This window comes from Corythoichthys intestinalis, chromosome 11 (assembly GCF_030265065.1).
Source record: "Corythoichthys intestinalis isolate RoL2023-P3 chromosome 11, ASM3026506v1, whole genome shotgun sequence".
Taxonomy (NCBI): Eukaryota; Metazoa; Chordata; class Actinopteri; order Syngnathiformes; family Syngnathidae; genus Corythoichthys; species Corythoichthys intestinalis.
This window is the reverse complement of record NC_080405.1, coordinates 14,697,454-14,713,934: the sequence shown is the minus strand read 5'-3', so window position 1 is coordinate 14,713,934 and position 16,481 is coordinate 14,697,454. Positions and strand designations below refer to the sequence as shown.

Genomic DNA, 16,481 nt, shown 5'->3' with positions numbered 1-16,481 from the left:
AAGCAGTTACAGTTTGTCAAGAACTTGTTAAAGTCATGTTTTGGTATTCACATTTTATTGACTTTTCACAACAACACTTGGGCTCATGTTTGTAAGAGCACAGCAAACAAAGTTTCAGCGTGCACTCTTCGACTTTCCAACCTCTCATAAGGCTCCGATGTGGTGCGCTTGAAGAGAGATGGTGACCAATCGGGATGTGTTGTATTTCATATGCAAGGAACACAACAAATGTAGGTGAGCATTGCTACCGAGGCAGATTTACACAGCGGTAAACAAAAAAAAAAACGTGTATTGAAACCAAAACAGTGGATAAATCGTTCAATTTACCAGAGTAGAAATGACGGGAACACACTCTCATTCCAGCAGAAATATGATCAAAAGAAATGCTTTTCCAACGAACCGCCGCGACCCAAGCCATCCGTCGTGCCTTCGTGATCTCTGATATTTGGTCCCATTCATTGGTCCTCCATGCAGGAAAACGGTGAAAAGAGAGTCCAGTTTTCCTTGCCCTTTTTTGTCGTGGGTGGGAGACGCTGTTGCACCCGGTAACACAACAATACACACCCATATTTTCTTTCGAATACACCGTAGGAATTCCTTCAGCACTACCACACGTTACAATCCACGTTGAGTCTGCCGGACCGGAAGTAAAGTATATTATCAGCATGGAGGCGTATCCAAACAATGACGTAGTATGTCCCATTCCCTATTGCCAAGGATCCACACTGGTGCACCTAACTTTTTTCCCAAGGTGCACCAGCACAAAATGTAGCCGCACCTACCTTTTTCATTGCATCACCTTTAACGCTATACTTTTAATTACACTCCATAACTTTTATGTAATTCATTTAAGTGAGTCCACTCAAATTCACTCACGCCTTGACTCTCACGCTGCCGACAACAGCCCCTAGACAACAAAGCTTGACTTAACGATGACTGACACATTCGTGCCTTTAATCGTAGAGCTACAGGCTATGTCTACACTAGGACGGATAATTTTTTTGCCTTGTAATTCAGACAATATTTTATACCTGTCCGCACAGCGTTTAAGGTGCGTTTATAAATGCCACGCTCCTGCAATGGACACCTGCATTTGCATGGACTACACCTTCGCATAAAGGAGCAGCCTTGTGTGTGACAACATTGTCCGCGTGGGTCACCTCTGAACCAGAAGCTTATAATTTTTCGGCGTTGCTCAATTTCTTCTCCAGATATATTCAAGCGTAATATTTTCAAGCTCTTTCATTTGTAAATAGAGGAGCAGAAAAGCCGCGTCTGTACCATTCGCCTTCGTTGTTTACGATGTCGTAATGTCACACATACAAATGGCAATGGCATCACTTCTTTGGCTCCTATTTTTATACAGATCGCCGGCGGCTACACTAGACTGGGTATCCGGCGTTTAATCAATTAGCTGGCTCTCTAGCCCGTGTAATGAAATATCCGGACAAGAGGTACATTAGTGTAGCCGACATGCTGTACAGTATAATTTGAATGTTTAAGGCCATTATCCGTCATAGTGTAGACGTAGCCACAGAGCCTTCACTTGTCAGATCAAAGCTACAAACCTGTTACTCATCATTAACTGGAATTAGCAAACTCCAGCTGCACTGCTGACCAAAAAAAGAAGCAGGAGTTAAAAATTAAACAACACAATCCTTTTCACCCAATTCCGATCCTCTTAAAAATGGTGCGAAAGGCCCCGGAACATCCTTAGTTAAGAAATACATTACAAACATTTACCGGTAATTTGCCCAACGATGCCATTTCGCATTATGTTAATATTAGGTTAGTAGACCTTTCTTAAAATAATAGAATTTACTGGAACATTTTAGTGTTTAAATACCTTTTTCCTTTGATATTCTCTCATTCTTGGTTGTAAAAGAGTCAAAATCAGCACTAAGGAAACCTGTGAAATATTTCTTTAAATAAGATGTGTTCAAAACGTGTGGTGGTTGCAAACCTTTTTTTCCCCTGTAATGATTTTTTTTTTCTAATTGCGGTGAGTCTGAAATCTCGATGAACAGGTTCACTGTAACTGTAATTACACACCCATGTGTCAGTATCGGCTTATTAAGGCCATTTTATTTTCATTTTAAAAAATTAAATTAAACATTAAAAAAAATGAAACTACACATCGGAGGGCCCATGTGTGAATATAGCAAATGTACAGTAATGTAACAAATTACCCTTTCATTCCCTTGCTTCAGGAAAATGAAAAAATCTGAATGTGATAGTGTATATTCCAGTAATCAGAAGTTTGACATCCCTGCATGAATAAAATATGTCATTTGTTATGCACGTTTAATTTATTGTGTATTTAATTAGGATAATTGATATGTTAATTTTCTTTGGCTATATGGTTTGAGGGATGTCACTTGCTTTATCGTGTACAGAATGAAATTAAATGAAAAGTAATCATTTACTGAGCAACATACATATTACCGAATAAAGAACAAATTTCCTGTTTTTTATTCATTGAACAAAATTTGTACTTTTTTTGTCTTGCCAATCAAGCCATTTATTTTATTTATTTATTTATTTTTTTAAATAGATTTTAAAACTTTTATAGCAAGAAATGTAAGATAATACAGTTGCATTTTCAAAATTACAGTGGTATGAAAAAGTATCTAAACATTTTGGAATTTCTTACATTTCTGCATAAAATCACCATCAAATGTGATCTGATCCTTGTCAAAATCACACAGATGAAAAAAACAGTGTCTGCTTTAACTAAAACAACCCAAACATTTATAGGTTTTCATATTTTAATGATGATAGCATGCAGTAGGTGAACCCTCTGCCTAAGGAGACTTAATGAGCGATTGAAACCAATTTTTTACCAAACAATTTCAGGTGTGTACTCAATCACTAATGAGTGGTTTAAAGCTGCCCTGCCCACTATAAAACACACACCTGGTAAGAAAAGCATTGTCTGATGTGCATCATGGCTCAGTCAAAAGAGCTGTATGAAGACCTACGATCAAGGATTGTTAAATTTGTATAAAGCTGGGTTAGGATACAAAACCATCTTTAAAAGTCTGGATGGTTATCAATCGATAGTCAGAGAAGTTGTCAACAAATGGAGAGAGTTTGGCACTGTTTCTTCTCTCCAAAGGGGTGGCCCTCCACCAAAGATGAAGACAAGAGTTCAGAGCAGAATACTCAGAGAGGTACAAAAAGAACCCTAGAGTGTATGCTAAAGACATAAAGAAATCACTGGCACAGTCCAAAATCTATGCGCACACATCAACTACTGTATATGTAAAACTATGGCCAAGAATGGAGTTCATGGGAGGACTCCACGGAGGAAGCCACTGCTGTCTAAAAAAACATTGTTGCTCGTTTAATGTTCGCAAAAAGGCACTTGGACACTCCACAGAAGTTGTGGCAAAATATTTTGTGGACTAATGAAACCAAAGTTGAATTGTTTGGGAGTAACACACAACGTCATGTGTAGAGGAAAAATAGAACAGTTCACCAACATCAACACCTTATCTTCACCGTGAAGAATGGTGGAGGGAGCATCATGATTTGGGGCTGTTTTGCTACCTCGGGGCCTGGACAACTTGCAATCATTGATGGAAGAATGAATTTAAAAGTTTATCAGGATGTTTTGCAGGGAAACCTGAAGCCGTCTGTCAGGCAGTTGAAGCTAAAAAGAGGATGGATGCTGCAACAAGACAATGATCCAAAATGCAGAAGTTAATCAACTTCAGAATGGTTTCAGAAGAACAAAATAAACATTCTGGAGGGGCCAAGTCAAAGTCCAGACTTGAACCCCATTGAGTGTCTGTGGCATGATCTAAAGACAGACAGGAATCTAACTGAACTACAGCCGTTTTGTAAGAACAATGGGCCAGGATTAGTCCTGATGGATGTGCCAGACTGATCTGCAGCTACAGGAAGCGTCTGGTTGATGTTATTGCTGCCGAGGGAGGGGGGCACAAAATATTAAATGTGACGGTTCACTTACTTATTTTTTTCCCTTCTGTCATTGTTTGCATACTATCCTCATTAAAATATGAAAACTTATAAATGTTTGGGTGGTTTTACTTGAAGCAGACACTGTTTTTTCATCTGTGTGATCTTGACAAAGATCAGATCACATTTGATGGTGACTTTATGCCGAAATAAGAGAAATTCCGAAAGGTTCAGACACTTTTTCGTACCACTGTACATGTTAAAATACAACTTTACTATTTCAGACTTTATGTCATAAAAACCTTTGGGAGTTTATTCTCTCCAAAACCAGAACTTTATAGCGTTTAAGAATTTCTTTCTCGGAAAAAGGCCATGTTTGGGATAGTGAGGCAGAAAGTTTGAGAACCCTTTTTACATAGTATACTAGTATTGTACAGTTAACTCACATGTCCTGTTGCAACCATTTGGAATGCCCTGAAGAAGAACTGGACCGCTAATGTAACACATACGCATCGAAGACCTAGGAAAACAAGAACGAGGGGAGAGACTCTAAACAAGAAAAGTACAAATGCCAATAGTTTCCGTCACAAGTTCACAATGTGTAACATTTTTACGAATAATTAGCCTGCATCGGAGCAGTGTCTGGTTGTGTCACTCATGTGACCTGCTGCGGCCGCCCCCCCCCCCAACTCAATACAGTCTTCAAACTTTAGTTGGTATAAAAGAAGAGGAACAAGAAACCTGTACTAACTGCTTCAAGAGGATTGAGACAGGTTGTGGGATCACAACACAACTACATGAATCCACTCTGCCAGTTTTCGTCAACGATGACGATAACGAAAATATTTCATTGTCAAATTTTTTTTCCATGACGATGACAAGATGATAACATAACGAGACGAATGCCAGTTTTCATCTGACAGGAACGAGAGCGAGACAAAAATGTGCCATAATTTCCGCCACATGTTCACAAGTTCAATCACATCGGTAAATGAATGGCTTCTGGTTTTTGAAATGTAAATAAACCAATCTATTTTGATAAAACAACAAAATTCCAATAACTGCATTAACCATCAAAGTGAGGTCTAACTGTAACTGTAGTCTTGAAACAAATCTGAAAAAGGAAAAACATTGAAATAAAATAATGCAAACTGGTTAAACTTGAGAGTAGCTGAGATCTGTCATGACAGAACATTACTCCTCAAGTTCAGCATTCGCTTCAATGATATCTGGCGCCATCTAGCGTCATGAATGGGTATAATGTCTAGACAGCGAATATAAGACGGCCCCCACTTTTTCAGTCTTATTTCAATGCAAAAAACACCGTCTTATATTCGGGCCAATATGGTAAGTATAATCCTCCAAAAGATTAAGACGAAAATTAAAAGGGCTGACAGAAACAACACTGCACTCTGCAAAATTTCGAATAACTGTATTGTTGTAGCAGAGGAACAATGTGGACAGTGCAAGGGGGAACTACAATTTTTGCTCAGTGTAGCTCAGTCCAAATAAGTATGTTTGCCTCCACGCCTGTGCATTTCCCCAACTTAATTCAAAATAGGAAGCAAGCATTTCAACATTTTGGTGGCTCAGCGAGGTTGTTTAAATAACACAGTGACACAAGCACAAGCAGACACACACCCAGTGTGTATGTACTTCACCTTCTACTTGTTTAGCTAATGATGGCACTTGCTGATGTAAGTAGATAGCATTAAAAATTCCATCCAATATATAAACAAAAAATATCAATAATTTATGTAAGTAAATAGTACAAGGCTATTTGTTGGCCAAGTTATGGGATTATAATTGTCTTTCTGTGGGAAATCTATCCCTCATACTGAGGCACAATGATTGCACCCCATAAATCATGCCAGGCAAAAGGAGTCCAAGAATATCATGATGTGGTACGGAAAAGGATCACAGCAATAACTGAAACTCTCGAGAAGAAACGTGTTAATTAATTACATAGATGTTGGGTTGTATGGATTACTGCAAGTGCAGTGTTCCCATTACAAGGATATTAGAAGTCAAAAGAGTTTATTCACTCACTTCACTTTAGTGCCTGCATCCCTCGTTTTTTTTTCCATATATAAAAGCAGCTGAAGCATAGAAATGATTGTGTTGTTAACTGAAAATAGACAGTCAATTGAAGATAACACCCAAAAGCAGGTGGAAAATTTGCCATTCACAGGCGCAAAGATTAATGAGTACGCCTTCAGAGTTGCAACCAGGACTTTATATAGTTGGCGAATTCATGACCTGTGTGAGTGTTCTGTGAATTAAAGAATGTAAATATTTAGCAATTACTAAAATGCGTCTAAACTACTTTGTTAAGTCAAATATGCAACACAGAATATGATGTATATAGGTGTATATTTATATACAGTATATGGCGGAAAACAAACATACTAGGCTGAAAAAGCAGTTTCTGCCCTTGCACCCCTCTTTTAAATAAACTGTTGTATTTTAAGCAAAAAGAACTTTTGTGTTTGATAGAACAATATGTCTATAAGCTGCAACAGCAGTTTTATGGCGCATTATGCCAGCAGACTATTTTTGATTTGTCCGTTTTACCCTGGAGACCCCTGTTTACAGACACTGCTTAACTGCTTTTGTTTCAACCCAGCCATTAAAGGAGGTAAGTAATTATATTTAATATTCAAAATGTCTATGATTTTTAGCTTAGAAATGTTAATTGACGTCTAATATTTACTTTAAAAAAAATAATAATATTCACTCGAACATTTAAAACTTTCATACAAATTACGTCACAATAAAAAAATACTAATCGTATTTTTTTGTTACTATCGCATTTTCCCCGATATTTTAGATGATAAATATTCGATCCAACCAAGGAAAAATTGAAAAAAATAAGTTTAAAAGGTTAAATATTTGAAAAAGAATATCTCGACCACTCTTTATTGTCTGTAACTTCCACGTCGCGACACTTGTTATATTACCGTGTTTCACCCATAATATCCCCACAAAGTCCGGCTGTGGCCATTCACAGCTGTGTCTTGACAATCGGTGATACATGCTACACGGCGTTTTTGGATCAAGACAAGGTAAGTGCGCGATAACATCTCGCTAAAATCAGTATGTCATTAATGATGCTCGCTCATGCTCGCATCTCGAGTTGCCGGAAAGCCACAAAAAGACATACGTTGCAGTCGAACGCTAGCACGAAAATTATGGACACAGCAGGCTAACTGACTAGCGTGTTATCCATTATCGTTTTGACCCTTGTTGCCGTTTGGATTGCTTATAATAGGATGATATCGATGTATTAGATACATTAGATGCTTAAATCATAAAGCTTAGGTCCTAGGCTGCAAGGCTGAATAAAATAAATAGTGTTATGTACTCACATTTATATGTTCGCTTTAAGCAAATGTAGGGTTTTATTCTGAGTCAAAGCAGTCATGCATTTACATTTTTTAATCATAATTGAAAAAATATTTTTAAAAGCCCAGCGCAAAAATTAAAATATTACGGTATTGGAATTTAACCCCTAAAACTCCCCTAGAAATGTTTTTTATTTGCATAGATTAAAATCAAGCCAAATCAAACACAGGGCTAAATTAAATGTACATTTACTCACACACCAATTTCCTTTATTTGTGTACATCCACCCACATGAGTTAGTGCATGCATATTGATTAACAAAGACTTGAGTCGACAAAGGGGATCATCTTGAAATGTACCAAAATGGGTGTCCAAAACCTTTTCTTAAATGAGAAACTTAAAGAAACTTTCAAAGGTCTGAAAAACGTCTATTTTCACTCACCTGATTTGACCTACTTTTAAGGTGACAAAAAAATGCCCTCCTCTTCAAAATGTTTGTTCCCCAGAAAACAGAGATTTTAAGCTTTCCAATGATGTATCACACATGCATATAGGACAGTTTTGTAATTTGGCCAAATTGGGGGTCACAGAGCAGAACGTCAAGTCACCTGAGTGTTTTCCGCCATATATATTTATACATATGCAAATGGACCATTGTGTATGTAGGTAGGGATGGGGGATTCGTGTATGATCACCTATCTTATTTCATTTACACAACAAATTGAATGATATCTGGTTTTGAAATCTGCAGCCAGTAAAACTTTTTGTTCAACACTGATTACATTTCTTTAAACATTATTGAATTTTTAAATTTTAGGGATGTCCCCGATCCGATAACGTGGGCCGATCACACCAGAATCGGAATTGGGTGAAAAGGATGGTGTTATTAATTTTTTAAGGGCTAAAAAGTAACAAAATAATCCAAAAATATATTGTCACTGCTAAAAGAAAAAAAAATGTGTACGTTTTATACTCTGCAACACTCGGAAAGTACTGTAAACAGTATAGTACAGTAACATGTTTGCTTTTGTTCAAATAAAAAAATTTTAAAATGTTGAATTTTTTTAATCTAAATTTTTTTCTCTATCAGATCGGGCAGATTCTCAAAATCTGGTGACTCTGACTCAGGTGCAAAAATATGCGATAAGGACATCTGTACTAATTTTAGCAAGAAACAAAGTTGAAGCACCTGATTTGCTTTAGCGAGCCACGCAAGATGATGTGGCAGGCCATATCTGGATCCAGGTTCTTTGACAAGAGTAATCTCAGCAAAACAAATTCAAAGTGAGGAAACCCTAGAAAATGTATTCACATCTTATCCCACAGAAACCACAAAAGGCTCTAGATTGCGCCAATGAAGAAGCAAAAGATGGACTTGCCTTATGGTGTGACACTTCTGTTGGGGCATGTGACACCTTCTAAATGAAAAATGCTCATTACATGTGATATCAGATATAGCAGAAGCCCCTTATTTTCCACAAGATGTATCTCCAATTGAAGGGGCAACTTTTATTGCACTGACACACACAAGATTACCAGCACTTCGCTATTTTGTCCACGCAACAATCCACAGAAGAATTGTTTACGCGTCAGAGAGAATCCAGATCATTCAGTCAAGAGTTATGCCAGGGTATCTTGGACTCATAAACTCTGATAAGAATGATGAAACAATCCTTGACGGTCTAAGGTATGCGGTGGCATTGGAGGACACGTCGCATATTTGTGTGGCTCGGAGTCGGAGGTCAAGAAGAAGAAGGCTGTCTGGACGACAGTATGCAAAGATTATCACCACTTCTATAAAGGAGCAAAATTCTTTGTGGAGCTGTGAAAATGAGAGTTGCTCAAGATGAAACATTGTGACAACAGTGCAACAAGGTGCAGAATGGACTCAACTACTGTATACGAACAGTGTACGTATATGGTTCATGTGACTGATTAATTCCAGTGATGACACAATGATGCAAAAGCCTGTAGAAGACGCAACGGCTCACTAACCACAGCACTACCTCTTTGGTACTGATGAATAAAAGGGGCCAACACACTTGATATACACTTTTGAAGTCACAAAGGCAAAACCATTGTGTCGTATTTTGCAAGACCAAGGTTTTATATTGTATTTAACACAAAAACAATGTATAGTGATACCTCTCCTTACGAACGTCCCTACGTAAGGAATTTTCAGGTTAAGACACGCCTCAACAAGAAAATATTGCCTCTTGTTACGAAAGAAATTTCAGGATACGAAAGGCAAAAATACAGTATGAGCCGCTACTCGCAGCTCCCAGAGTTTACTGAACATACCATACTTATAGCTGTTCTGCCATTGGCTATTGCATCTTCCTGGCATCCAATTGGCTAAGAGGGACCTCTACTGTATCCAGCATCCTTTTCATTCGCCACTCATGTTCCGACAGCTTTAGGTGAGTGTATTAACTTTTATTTTTTGTTTCTTACTTATGCACAAATCTCATTTTATTGTTATTGTGCAATAATATAATAGTAGCATGTATTTTTATACATGTTTTAATGCATTTTTATGCTTGATTAAAGATTCATGTCTGAATTTTGGGGGGCTCGAAACTAGAGCTGTCCCGACGAGTCGACGTGGTCGACGTCAACGATGACGTAAATGCGACGAGCACAGCATCCCTTCGACAGTTAATGACGGGTTAAAAAATATATATACCGTATTTTTCGGACTATAAGTCATGCCTGAATATAAGTCGCACCAGCCATAAAATGCCCAACGAAGAGGAAAAAACATATATAAGTCCCACTGGAGTATAAGTCGCATTTTTGGGGGAAATTTACTTGATAAAATCCAACACATACAACAGATATGTTATCTTGAAAGGCAATTTAATATAAAAATACAATAAAGAAAACAACATGCTGAATAAGTGTACAGTATGATGTTACATGATGCATGAACAACGAAATGCGAATATACTGTCCTCACTAGGACGCTACGGCTCGGTCCTGGCTATACAGCGAGCTAAACTCCCAAATGACGATGCTGGACGTCCGTATAATTTGCTGAATCAGTTTTATCCTCAATACCAAACAGGTTCGCATCAACGTAAATACATGATAATTAGCTGCTATTACAGCAATGACACGGTTAGCATGCGTTCGCTAGCATTAGCACATCGTTCAAACAACCACACAACTGGCTCTAAGTGTCCGATCGCGGGTGGAAAACACACAACAACAACAGAAAAGATGACACACACAGGCGTTGCCTCTGTGGAGATATTTTACAAGCATAAACAATGAACGTAGGTTCGCAGCCATGTCTCTCTCTCTCTCTCTCTCTCTCTCTCTCTCTCTCTCTCTCTCTCTCGGCCACTCGCTCAGAGACGCTGCGTAGCTGTCAGTCTTCTTCTGACGTGTGAGCGCTCTTCTTAGCGTAAACAAGTGCAAGTGCACCCCCACATGGGCGTGAAAGCGCCACAAACTAAAAGCATGCATTTCAATATAAAAAAGTCAATAATACATTTGAACACACATTGTAAAAGGCAGAACGCGAACGGGGCCATAGCCATTAAGAGTTATTCAGATAACTATAGCATAAAGAACATGCTAACAAGTTTACCAAACCATCAGTGTCACTCCAAAACACCAAAATAACATGTGACATTATATCATAATGTGTTAATAATTTCACACATAAGTCGCTCCTGAGTATAAGTCGCACCCCCAGCCAAACTATGAAAAAAACTGCGACTTATAGTCCGAAAAATACGGTATGCAGGTATATAGTTGAGAATGGCGGACGCTCGGGATGCTGGAGGGGAAAGCGACATAAAGCCAAAAAAGCGTACCAGAGTGGCTAAAGCATGGACTTATTTCACTTCTTATTTCACTTAATTGACAGTCTCTGCAAATATCATGGCAGCACGTCAGCCATGAATGAACACTTGGAAGTGTCGTCACCCAGGTGTAACTTTGGAAGACGACAAGAAACAACAATCTGGCGGATCGTAAGTCCATATAACTAACTAACGACATTTTTTTCTTTATTGAAGTTGCCTTTATGTGCATCATATCAACCTGAATCATTAAGTGTTTTTTCACGTACTTAACTCCAGTGACACGTGCGTGACGTGACATGATTTATCTACTCTGCTGCTGCTCCCAGAAGCTGTAAGTCTCACCATCTCTGTGCATAGCATGCAGATTTTATTTGTTAAGATCATGGAAGCTCCCGCTTGTGGAAAAAAAATATTTTAAAAAAAAATATATGTGGCAGAAAACACAGATAAGGCTGAAAAAAAAAGTTTCTGCTCTTGCACCCCTCTTTAAAATAATCTGCTGTATTTTAAGCCAAAAGAATTGTTGTGTTTAATAGAACAATAATTCTATATGCTGCCATAGCAGTTTCAATGCACATTTAGCCCCCGAACTATTTTTGAATTTGTCCGTTTTACCCTGGAGACCCCCGTTTACAGACACCGCACAACCGTTTTTGTTTCAACCCAACCATCAAAATAAGGTAAGTCATTATATTTACTATTCAAAATGTCTATCATTTTTAGTTTATAATCATTAATTGATGTCTAATATCTAGCGTCTTTTCTCAGCTGCTGGGAACATAGTTACCAACATTTTTACCAAAAAAAGGGCAGGCTTGATACCTGAGCGTGTAGACATGCTTACCTTCCTTCATTTTAATGTTTAGAACTATATACACATACCACAAAAAGGATTGTAAGAATGTTTTTGACTCCTGTTGGAAAGGTGAAGTCAGTGTTTCCGTTTACATTCAATTCTGCACTAGTTCAGGCCAGCAGCATTTGACCTAATTGTTTGTGATTTATTATTGTTATTATTATTTATACGATGACAAAGAATTTATGTCTTGCAAAATGTTTTTTGAATTAATAAGCATCAACAAAAATTTAATTGTTAAATTAGAAAAAAAGAAATATATACTAGTCCTTTTTAAAAAAATTAGCATATTGTGATACTGTAAAGTTCATTATTTTCTGTAATGTACTGATAAACATTAGACTTTCATATATTTTAGATTCATTACACACAACTGAAGTAGTTCAAGCCTTTTATTGTTTTAATATTGATGATTTTAGCAAAAAAGTCAAGAAAAAACAAAAATCCCTATCTCAAAAAATTAGCATATCATGAAAAGGTACTCTAAAGAAGCTACTAACCTAATCATCTGAATCAACAAATTAACTCAAAACCACTGCGAAAGATTCCCGAGGCTTTCAAAATTCCCAGCCTAGTTCATTACTCAAAACTGCAATCATAGGCAAGAATGCCGACCTGACTGCTGTCCAGAAGGCCATCATTGACACCCTCAAGCAAGAGGCTAAGACACAGAAAGAAATTTCTGAGCGAATAGGCTGTTCCCTGAGTGCTGTATCAAGGCACCTCAGTGGGAAGTCTGTGGAAAGGAAAAAGTGTGGCAGGAAACGCTGCACAACCAGAAGAGGTGACCGCACCCTGAGAAAGATTGTGGAGAAGGGCCGATTCCGGACCTTGGGGGACCTGCAGAAACAGTGGACTGAGTCTGGAATAGAAACATCCAGAGCCACCGTGCACTGGCGTGTGCTGGATATGGGCTACAGGTACCGCATTCCCCAGGTCAAGCCACTTTTGAACCTGAAACAGCGGCAGAAGCGCCTGACCTGGGGTACAGAGAAGCAGCACTGAACTGTCGCTCAGTGGTCCAAAGTACTTTTTTCAGATGAAAGCAAATTTTGCATGTCATTCCGAAATCAAGGTTCAGAGTTTGGAGGAAGACTGGGGAGAAGGAAATGCCAAAATGCCTGAAGTCCAGTGTCAAGTACCCACAGTCAGTGATGGTCTGGGGTGCCATGTCAGCTGCTGGTGTTGGTCTACTGTGTTTTATCAAGGGCAGGGTCAATGCAGCTAGCTATCAGGAGATTTTGGAGCACTTCATGCTTCCATCTGCTGAAAAGCTTTATGGAGATGAAGATTTCATTTTTCAGCACGACCTGGCACCTGCTGACAGTGCCAAAACCACTGGTAAATGGTTTACTGACCATGGCATTACTGTGCTCACTTGGCCTGACAACTCTCCTGACCTGAACCCCATAGAGAATCTGTGGGATATTGTGAAGAGGAAGTTGAGAGACACTAGACCCAACACTGGGGAAGAGCTTAAGACCGCTATCGAAGCATCCTGGGCCTCCATAACACCTCAGCAGTGCCACAGGCTGATTGCCGCCATGCCACGCCGCATTGAAGCAGTCATTTCTGCAAAAAGATTCCCGACCAAGTATTGAGTGAATAGCTGATGTAATTAATTGAAGGTTGACTTTTTTTTGTATTAAAAAACACTTTTTTGTATTGGTCGGATGAAATAATTTTTTGAGATAGGGATTTTGGGGTTTTCTTGACTTTTTTGCCAAAATCATCGATATTAAAACAATAAAAGGCTTGAACTACTTCAGTTGTGTGTAATGAATCTAAAACATGAAAGTCTAATGTTTATCAGTACATTATAGAAAATAATTAACTTTATTACAATATGCAATTTTTTTGATAAGACTAGTATATATATATATTCGATTAGTTAACTAGTCGTGAAAAAAGTCAACTGACTAATCGGGAGAAAAATAATCGTTTGGGACAGCCCTACTTGGAACAGATGGCTGACAACCTCCTTCCTTCAGTGAGAGCCCTGAAGATGGGTCGTGGCTGGGTCTTCCAGCATGACAACGACCCAAAGCACACAGCCAAGGCAACTAAAGAGTGGCTCCGTAAGAAGCATCTGAAAGGTCCTGGAGTGGCCTAGCCAGTCACCAGATCTGAACCCGATAGAAAATCTATGGAGGGAGCTGAAAGATCGTGTTGCCCGGCAGCAGCCCCGAAACCTGAAGGCTCTGGAGGAGATCTGCATGGAGGAGTGGGCCAAAATCCCTGCTGCAGTGCGTGCAAACCTTGTCAAGGATCACGTTTGGTATCTGTAATAGCAAACGAAGGTTTCTGTACCAAATATTAAGTTCGATTTTTGTGATGTATCAAATACTTATTTCATGCAGTTAAATACAAATTTATTATTTAAAAATTATACAATGTGATTTTCTTGATTTTTGTATTAGATTCTGTCCCTTACAGTTGAAGAGAACTTATGATACAAATTACAGACCTCTACATGGCTTGCAAGTGGGAAAACCAGCAAAATCGGCAGTGTATCAAATACTTGTTCTCCCCACTGTACACGGAAAATATGTCTCTACTTATGGAATTTTCAGTTTATGATACTACGACTTAAAAATTTCCAATCTTATTTTTTTTTTTTTTTAACCCATACTGTTGCATTGTGCTTTTTCCTTGCAACGCAACAGAAGTAAGGAGAGAGACAGGAAATAATGCTGAACAAGCACTCAGCATTATGAAAATTTCAGAGTGGAATCACAACTAGATCTAGTGGGGCAATGCCTGACTTTCCCCAGTGCAAACATGGCCAGTGGCTACAGCAGAATGGACATGCTGAGTGCAACTCATTAAATATAAAAGACACTGCACTCTATATCGTCACACAGAGGTCTTTTCTGTCACGTACCAGAGCTCTCGCCCATAAAAGCAACATAAACACTTATTCAGTTTAAAACAGCACAATAGTTCCAGTTTACTCCAATGATCAAACTAATAGAGCTCAAGGTCAGTAGTTATTATTACAATGCACAGCATATATCAAGCATACAGTATACTTTACACTTATCACTCAGGGGCCAGGCTTATAATAGCCATTGGCTCATTGCATTTCAATTATTCAACAAACCTCGAGGATATGTGCCGCACTGAAATTAGCTCTACGGACAAAAATCACTGTTCCAGTATAATAGAACCGGTCAACCGAAGCCACTCCTTCAATAGACCTCAGCACCTATTTAGACTTTAGAAATCATAAAAACTATCAAAGCAATGTAGTTAAGTAATCACGTGACATCCTGCAAAGTGATTCATCACAATGTAGGCAGAGTCAAAGGCTATGTAATGCATTGCACAAGCACGGGAAAACACACAAGTGTGACTTCATTCCCGTCATTCACATAACAGCGGGACAGGTTTAGATGTGTTTACAGTTTGTATTGATTTATAATGAGCTCCATACATTGGTAAACACATTATGTGACATTAACAGGTTTCTATTTAGCCTGTTATTCTCCCTTTTATTGTTATTTCTACAATTATTAATGTTTGTTCTTGGACATAAACTCAAACTTGCACTTTTTTAAGTCACATACTGTAATAATCACCAGACTCTGGATTTAATTAATGGTTATGCTCTGCCAAGCCTCCACTGCAACTGACTCCAGTTTCTGCTTATTCTTGGGATATTTTTCATTCAGTTTCATCCTAAATGCATGTTTTCTTTACATATTCGAAAGGAATGAATGGAGTCCTCAGCCAAAAAATATGTACCATGCCATGTACTATACAAAACTTACAGATAAATTGAAAGCAATGATATAGTATTTTTGATAGACACTGGGAAACTAATTTGTGCTTAGAGAATTGGAAATAATATATATATATATATATTTTTTTTTTCTATAAAACCTTTGACATGACAATGACCGTCCACATGTTGAATGAGAAAGTTGGCCAAGGCGAGCGCTGTGGATCTATCTGCTTGCCATCAGATATGTGTGACAGAAGAATGAGGCAGCAGGTGAATTTTCCCATGCCTCTCTCCTCTCTCACCATGACGTCTTGCACAGCAGCAGCTGCCAACATGTCTGACGGAGTGGAATCAAGCTTTCGCTTGAGAGCAGCAGTCTCTTCAACGCGGCTGTGGATGCAAGGAACATGCCGCAGCAACTGGCGGTTGTTCTCAAAAGGGGAAGTGCGACAGTTTTGTTTCTCTTTTTTTGCCAGTCAGTTCCTGCAATTCTCAGTGGATATCATCAGCCATGTATGTGAAGACTGACTCAAAGCATTATTAACATTGCCACCTTGTGGTTATATCCCAGGTGTCAAATAACAGAGGAGTGTAATCAGATGTATGGGGGATAAATGTCATGAGTCACAGTTGGCACTTAGTTTACTATATATTCTCTCATATACAGTAGAGTTTACAATAAACATCGAGGAGTGGGAACCTCTTGGTACCTCACGATACGATATGATTTGCGATACAAAGCTCACGATAATGATGATCTGACGATATGGCGATACAACGATTATCGATACATTGGTCAGGAAATCATTCTAGG

The 16,481-nt window shown here is 38.5% G+C and overlaps 1 protein-coding gene across 2 annotated transcripts in view; it reads right to left on the bottom strand.

Annotated features, from left to right (window-relative positions):
* elf1 (E74-like ETS transcription factor 1) overlaps window positions 1-16,481 on the bottom strand; it is a 119,028-nt gene that overhangs the window by 90,165 nt on the left and 12,382 nt on the right. The window contains exon 2 of one of the 2 annotated variants that reach the window (XM_057849418.1): window positions 4,371-4,444. The exons of the other annotated variant lie outside the window; for it this stretch is intronic. The gene's annotated coding sequence lies outside the window, so the exon portion shown is untranslated. The remainder of the gene's footprint in view (window positions 1-4,370; window positions 4,445-16,481) is intronic. 2 annotated transcript variants of the gene reach the window in all.